At 44.6% G+C, this 6851-nt stretch overlaps 1 long non-coding RNA gene across 2 annotated transcripts in view; it reads left to right on the forward strand.

Moving 5' to 3' along the window:
• Positions 1-6: 6 nt before the first annotated feature.
• Positions 7-6851, forward strand: part of LOC107182139 — a 13142-nt gene continuing 6297 nt past the window's right edge. The window contains exons 1-3 of one of the 2 annotated variants that reach the window (XR_001512865.1): positions 7-737; positions 836-1081; positions 2379-2458. This is a non-coding gene — a long non-coding RNA (uncharacterized LOC107182139). The remainder of the gene's footprint in view (positions 738-835; positions 1082-2378; positions 2459-6851) is intronic. The other variant, XR_001512866.1, reaches the window with a different exon arrangement.

The raw sequence follows: 6851 nt of genomic DNA on the forward strand, positions 1-6851 counted from the left end.
TTTTCACACAGCTCACACCCCGCTGGCCGCCCCGGATCCCGCGCTCGCCTCGCGGTATCCCCACCAGCTCGCCGCACCTCGGCTGGGAGCTGAGGACCCGCCGCCAGGCACTCCGGCCCCGCCCACCTCGCCTCCTCCATTGGATGAATCTCGGCTGAGGAACCGCCCCTCCGCGTCTCTCATTTGACGAAGGGCGTGTAGAGCGCGCCGTTCTGGAGCGGTCAAAGAGGCCCCGCCCCCTGGAGTCCAATGCGATTGGTCCGGGCGCCTCGTCCCGTAACGCCCCTGGCGGAGACCACGCTCTAGAGGATCAGGTTGGTCCTGGCTGCTGTCACTCAACCCCGGGGGTCTGAAAGCGCGTGGAGGGGCGAGGCTAGGGCCTGGGTCCACCTTGACCCTGAAGCTCCGCCTCGTCGCGGGCGGGATTGGTGGAGCTGCAGACCAACCAAGAAAGATGGGTCGGCGTCTGAAACAAAGCACGCGAAGAGTTCCCAGAAAAACCTAGAAGGGCAGGCGCAATCGGGGCAGTTTGGGTCTAGCTGCCCGAAGTAGGGGAGGCAGCCCGTCCTTCGTGCCGGGCGCTGCGCGTCCGGGTCTCCTGCCTGCCACGCACGCCTCTGAGCGGCTCTCTGCAGGAGCCCAGCCCGCGCCGAACTTGCACTTCTCTTGCTGGCTGTTTCCTGCAGCTGGACACTGGATGAAGAATTGCCGCGTCTTCCTTTCCGGCAGACGCTCCGGTGAGGAACAAATTCCTATTTCTTGCACAGCAGTCTCTCGCCGTTTTCGAGTGCACTGCTTTTCCGGAGTTAACGCACTTCTTCCCCCTTCGTCCCAGATGGGCTGTTCCCACGGCTTCGGGGTTGCGGGCATCGTCCGTCACCCACACATCCAGCTGCAGGCTCCAGCCCGCACAGCCGTGGAGGAAATGCAGTACCCGGGCCGCCCTCGGCAGGGCCCCAGCCTCCTCGGACAAGTCGCATCCGCTGAGACAGCCGGAGTCACTGCGCTGGGCGGCGGCCCAGAAAGCAAGCTGGCTGCTACTTGGCAGAGGGAGACATTACTTGGAGGTGACTTCTTACCAGTGAATTTCCTAAGTCAGGAATTTGCACCATCTTCGTGAGTTCCGACCAGTTTTTCCAGTGCTTTCAAACCAACTCACCACATTCACATTATTGTCGTGAGAAATGTTCTTTTGAGGTATTCATGGAGGATCGCTACCTCCTTCCCGAATCACTGCACACTGTACACCGCCTCCCGGTACCTCGAGGCCCTGCCCCCACAGCTGGCACCAGAGCTCCCCACTGATCGTGCCCCAACAGAACAAAAGTCGTTTAGTTGCTAGATTTCTACAGCCAAGGCTTCTGAGTTTCGGGGGTTCTGAAATTTAGGTTTCAAATCAGGGCGTCATGTTACACCAAACAAGATATTTGAAGAACAGAATCCAACCAGTTCCCCTGTCCCACACCAATGGCTTTGTAATACCCTAATGTCTCATTAATAAATTACGGCCTTATCTATAATAATAAAAGCATAATATGCTAATTAGATGGGACAGCCAAATGACCTTCCAGACGACCTTCCAGGCAAAACCCCTTGCATGAATTTCGTGCATCGGGCCTCTAGTAATTTATAAAATACTGGAGGCCCAGTGCACAAAATTCATGCGCGTGTGTGTGTGTGTGTGTGTGTCCCTCAGCGTGTGTGTCCCTCAGCACAGCCTGCACCCTCTCCAATCTGGGACTCCTCAAGGGATGTCTGACTGCTCAGTGGGATCAGGCCAAAATGGGCATTCGGACATCCCTCTCACACTCCAGCACTGGTGGCTTCCAATTGCTCGCCCCGGCCTGATCCCCCCCTAACCACTCCCCTGCCAGCCTGATTTCCCCCTAACCACTCCCCTGCCAGCCTGATCTCCCCCTAACCACTCCCCTGCCAGCCTGATCTCCCCCTAACCTCTCCCCTGCCAGCCTGATCTCCCACTAACCACTCCCCTGCCAGCCTGATCTCCTGCTAACCACTCCCCTGCCAGCCTGATCACCGCCTAACCACTCTCCTGCCGGCTCGATTGCCCCTAAGTGCCTCCCCTGCAGGCCTGGGCCTCCCCACAACTGCCCTCCCCTGCAGGGCTGGGCCCCCCACAACTACCCTCCCCTGCAGGCCTGGTTACCCACAACTGCCCTCCTCTGCCAGCCTTCTTGTGGCAGCCATCTTTGACCACATGGGGGCAGCCATCTTGTGTGTTGGAGTGATGGTCAATTTGCATATTACTGCTTTATTATATAGGATAATCTATGGTATTTCTATCATTCAAACACTTAAAAATCTATGAACATCTAATCATAGAACCTCATAATTAAACCTGAACTTATCCACCTCAGGTTCCTTCTCAACACACGAATATCATCCTTCTCGGTGACATTTAACCTGACAGAGCGTCAGCTGGGCCCTACAGAGACGAGTAGGTACCTCTGGACTCAGAGATAGGCCATCCTGGTCCCACAGATTGCCTAATCTCTGTCCTTACTCTCAGCAGAAAAGCTGCTCCTACATTCTTTATCCCATTTATGTTTTCAACCTGTTCTACATCTAGGAAATAATAAATTATATATAATTTATACAAGTTCATAATATTTTGTATATGTAATTTTTGTATAGTATTTTATTCATCATCATCATACTTCAAGGGCTGAGACACAGAGGTTATTTTGCAAAAATTCAAATAAGCCCACAATTAATTTGTCTTAGGTAGCCCTTTGCTATATGGGTTTATTTGCAGCAAACTTTTTAATAATGTATGTAAACAACAATTAAGCTACATGAGGGACCTGCCTGCTACTTGGCCTCTAACATCCAACACTCTTCTGGCACAGAGTGTCCCTAAAAAAGGATAGAATGCACAGCCTCTGGTTTTTGGTTTTGTGTTTGTTTGTTTGTTTTTCAGTTAAATCTGTATGATTATTTTCAAGTAAAAAAACAGATAGTAATTTACACAGATCTTTGTAATGAGTCGGCTGTAGCCTGAAGATTGAGTGGCAAAGCTCATTATTGGTCTGCTAAACCTCTCTGACCCCATGTTTTTTAATTATAAAGCAGATATAAATGACTACATAATATCCTATAAATATTATCCCATCATTTTAATAATCCATAAGATTATAAACCTTTGAGGGCAGGAAAGTTATTACATTTAGTTTTATATCCCTAGTTCCTAGTATTGTGCTTTCAAATAGTAGGTACTAGTTAACAGTTCCTTAAAGTGAACTGAATGTTGACTACTGTGAAATTTTAGATCTGGAAGGAACCTTGGAAACTATCAAATTCAAATTTCTCATTTTAAGAATATGAGACTTGAGGTCCAAAGAATTAAATGTTTAATCCAAGCCACTCAGCTAGTTAATAATAAAACATTAATTAAGCTCATTTTTCCCCTGCACCACACTGTCCAATCAGCAACAAGGCTTCAAATTCCAAAGATGGGTAAATTACTCTCCCTTCCCATTTGAAAGTTATTATATCAATCTAATACAAATTTTCAGAGCTAGAAATTTCAGTAAGAATTTTTTTCAATATATAACATATTTCCATTTTTTTTCCTCATTGGTAGCATTCCCAAATAAATTGATCCCTGTAGGGATGTTTACCAAAATAAGAGTTCCACTTCTGTGTGTTTATATTCAAATCCTTGGAGAAAAAAATTAATAATTGTCTTGGGACTGTGATGAGTAGAGATATTTGGGGGTTCAGTCTCTCTGCCATTTTGCTTCACCTGCATTAAGGTAATTTTAACCAAGTTACCCAGTGTCAACTGATACACAATTTAATTGGATTTTTCTATTTTGTTTGTTATACAATATTAATTTTAATCAGATACTAGTATATTTTTAAATACCCTAAGCCTAAATTAAATTTTGATATGGAAAAGACTAGTGAGGTAAAGAACAACAGAAGTCTAAATAAAATGTTAAAACTTTTCCCCAAATTCTATAAATTCCACAATAGCATGGTTTTCCTGCAGGTGTCAGGGTTGGAGATATAGAATGAGGAATGGCATAGTCCTCAAGACTAAAATAACGTTGGGCCTGCTCAGACAAATAAGTAAATGTGCCCCTGGTAAGATTTGAAGAGAGTGAGAAAGAACATAAGCCAAGGAGGAAGTAAATACAGTTGACCCTTGAACAACACCGGATTGAGTGGTGCTGACCCCACTCACAGTCGAAAATTCACATATAACTTTTGATTCTCCAAAAACTGAACTATTAATAGCCTTAGTGATAACATAAACAGACAATACATATTTTGTACATTATATATATTATTAAACTACAATAAAGCTAGAGAAAAGAAAATATTAAGAAAGTCATAAGGAAAACACATTTACAGTATTTATTGAAAAAAGAAAGTCCATGTATATATAAGTGGACCCATACAGTTCAAATCTGTGTTGTTCGAGGATCAACTGTGTATCCATAGAATTCAGCATAGTTTACTTCTCCAAACTCATAACCAACTGACAGTTTGCCAACCCAAATAATGATAACTTTTTTTAGTGTTTCCAAGGTTATGGGCGCTACCCTTATAGAGCTTTGATTATAAATTATTCCACCACCCCAATGGGGTACTAATATTATCTCTAATTTATAGGTAAGTTAACAGGCTTAGAGAGCTTCAGCAAATTGTCACTCAGCTAAGAGGTTACAGTGTCCCTAAGTAGCCAAACTCTCTATGTTATAATGTTCCCATGCTGGGCTTCAGTTCCCTCTCTTTTTATTAATATACTAGAGGCCCCCGGTGCATGAAATTTGTGCACAGCGGGGGTGTCCCTTAGCCCGGCCTGCACCCTCTCCAATCCAGGACCCCTCAGGGGATGTCTGACTGCCTAAACTGTCAGTCGGACATCCCTCTCCCAATCCAGGACCGCTGGCTCCTAACCACTTGCCTGCCTGTCTGCCTGATCGCCCCTAACTACCTCTGCCTGCCAGCCAGATCGCCCCTAACCACCTCCTTTTGCTGGCCTGATTGCCCCCAACTGCCCTCCCCTGCCAGCCTGATCCCCCCCTAACTGCTTGCTCCCCCCCTGGCCTGATCACCCCTAACTTCTTGCTCCCCTGCTAGCCGATAACCCCTAACCGCCTCTACCTCGGCCCCTGCCACCATGGCTTTGTCCAGGAGGAAGTCGCACATCCGGAAGATGTGTGGTTGACCCTGTCTAATTAGCATATTACCCTTTTATTAATATAGATGCCTTGAGAGATTGATTTACAATAATATGGATGTGAATCTGCTTTTATTGTTCTTAATCTTTATTGTTGAAAGTATTATATATGTCCCTGCGAACCTGCTTTTAAAAGATAGTGACATCTGACCTTTCTTGAGTTGAATATCTAACCACTCAGGCTGTCTTTGTAGACATATATCAGGAAAAATACCAGTCAGATTATTTCCAGGTTACTATATCATTCTTGTCTATTTTATCTTTTGACCTTGTTTCAACAGTAACTATCTGCTTCATGGTATATTATGAATAAGATTATTTATCCAGAGTCTCTAATAGGGCTCTGCTGAATACTCTGAAAAATACTCAAATAGGTACTCTGAAAAAAATCAGAGAGGGGACAGCCTCTTCAGCCAACTGGAATTCACCTCTTAACCACTGAGGCCCATGTCAATGGGAACCAGTTTCAGCTCTCAAGCTTTCAATTACATATGGCTGTCACTGTAACATATGTTGCTTTTCACATACATACATAGGACAGCTCTGCTAATAGCCACTTGCCAGATGCTACTAGGGTTATAAAAATGTTGGCTTAATTTTTCAGTACCTGCATACAATCAGGTCTTAACTATCAGGTTAACGGGAAAAGCACAGAAGTAGGCATTTACCTCCGTGTCACCAGTGAGGACAGCCTCTCCTCAAAACTGGTAGTGATTGACAACCTGTAAAGATGGCATCATTTGCCTGCCATCTTGCTTTACTACACTTTCTCTTTTATCAGCTTCCTTTTACCCTACCTTACACCAGAGGTCAGACACTGACAAACATGGCAACCTCTTTACTATAATCACTACAAGTTACTTCATAGAATTGTTATATTCCTGTTATGTGGGCACATTCAAGAGACTTTCATTTTTTCATCCTCCTCCTTTGGGGCTATGGCATGTCCCCCAATATAAAAAAAAATTAACAGATGGAACCATCCAGAACCAATTCACACTGGGCATTTTAGCCCTGGGCATCCTTTTGCCACTTTCTCTGAAGCATACGAAAGCATCCTTCCCCAGGACATGCCACCAATGGGAAATTAGCCTGGTTTGGAATTGAAATGTGAGACTTTACACATAAAGGAAAAAATGAGTAACCACTATCAATGCTGTGTCGTTCAAACTCTTTGAAAATGAACTGAATAAGGATTTATTTGTACTAGAAGTTCAAATGGATATAGGAAGTTCCTGTGGCTATAGAAAGATGGCATCCTAAACAAGTAAACAGATTGTAATAAATTGCAGGAGATTCTACATGAATAGAGACAAATACTGTGCTCCCAGAATGAATAATTTCTCTTCCTGGTACTTTGAAATAATGTTACCCTTCTCTGAGAGCCACAGTTACTGGCATAAAGATTTTTAATCTACTATACCAGAGGCAAAGGCAAAATGTCTTTAAGTAATACCTTGCACCGGGCTGAATTAAGACTCAAAACCCTACCACTTAAACCCCTGAGCAGGCACTAAACTTGTCTGGAGCTTCAGTTCCTTCATCTGTAAAAATGTGAGCTCTACTTTCAAGGAATAAATAAAGACTAAGTAGATAAAATACGTAAAAGCATTTATAAAAGTAGGAGAGGGAAGCAGGA

Source organism: Myotis davidii, unplaced genomic scaffold (genome assembly GCF_000327345.1).
Source record: "Myotis davidii unplaced genomic scaffold, ASM32734v1 scaffold173, whole genome shotgun sequence".
NCBI lineage: Eukaryota > Metazoa > Chordata > Mammalia > Chiroptera > Vespertilionidae > Myotis > Myotis davidii.